Here is a 1,132-nt window from a genome sequence, read left to right as displayed (position 1 = left end):
CCGCGCCGTTTATTATTAAAACCAGGTGTCGGAGCGGCTCCGAGCCTGGGGGGAGCCGGGGCCGCTTCCCGGGGGTCTCGGGGCAGGGAAGCGGCCAGTTGTCCCCCCGCAGAGGGGCCGCAGGGGCGCGGGGGGATGAACTGGGGGGCAGCTCCAGCTCCCCAAGGAACGGGACTCCCCGGGGACAGGGCGCTCGGTGGGTTTCTCGCAGCTGGGGCCGGCGGGGTCAGCACGGAAGGGGGGGCCCAGTGTCTTCTGGCTCCTAACACAAGTACTGACGGCTGGCAAAGCTAGAACTAGGCGGGTTTTGCACGAGTGGAAAAAGATAGGGGCTGATAAGGTGGTTCTGGTTTAATAATGCAGGGGACAGCTGGGAGGCAGGCGGAGCGAGGCCGAGTTGGGAGGCTCAGGGCAGCTTTAGGATGAGGAAGGGCTGTGAGGTGATGCTGAACCCTGGAGAAAAGCAAAGGCAGACACTAAACGAGGCTCCAGGCGCTGAGGGTGTGCAAAGGGTGACAAGATGCGGGTGGCTCTAGCTGTCCTGGCAGCTTTTCATTCAGCAAGTCCAGCTTCTAGCCACGAAAATGCAGATATCACTTCTCTGGGCTCAGGGAGTGACAAAAATCGTGCTGGTGCCAGCACATTCCCACTGCTGAGGGGCTGGCACTGCTGTGGAGGTGTAACTCAAGCCACATAATATATAGGTTTCAACCATTTTAATAATTTTCCTCCTCTTTTTAAGGCCTGCGGGGACTTTGCGCTGTTTGTTTGCTGGTGCAAATCTTGCTTTCGGGATGCTGCTCGCCGTGGGCTGCTCGCCTCTCCCCTGCCTGCTGGCCCCAGGCAGGGATGCTGCCTTCCCCAGAGAGCTCGGTGCTGCCCAGAGCTGCTGGAGCATCCCCAGCGCGTCCCTGTCCTCGTCCCTCCCCGGGACAACATCTGCAGCTCCTTCGCAGGGCACTTGGGGAGTGAGAGAGGAGAAACTCGGGAGTCAGGGCTGCTAGAGGGGCTTTCCAGCTCCAGGTACAGAGGAGCGAATGTTAAAGGGTTTCCCGCTGTCGCACATCTGGGTTGAGTTTCACCGCCGGTCCCTCCCCGCGCACCGTGGGGGCCGCCGCCGCCGGCCCCCCTG

This window comes from Pygoscelis adeliae, unplaced genomic scaffold (genome assembly GCF_000699105.1).
Source record: "Pygoscelis adeliae isolate BGI_AS28 unplaced genomic scaffold, ASM69910v1 Scaffold34, whole genome shotgun sequence".
Taxonomy (NCBI): domain Eukaryota; kingdom Metazoa; phylum Chordata; class Aves; order Sphenisciformes; family Spheniscidae; genus Pygoscelis; species Pygoscelis adeliae.
The sequence above is the reverse complement of the archived record's forward strand: the minus strand, read 5'-3'. Positions refer to the sequence as shown.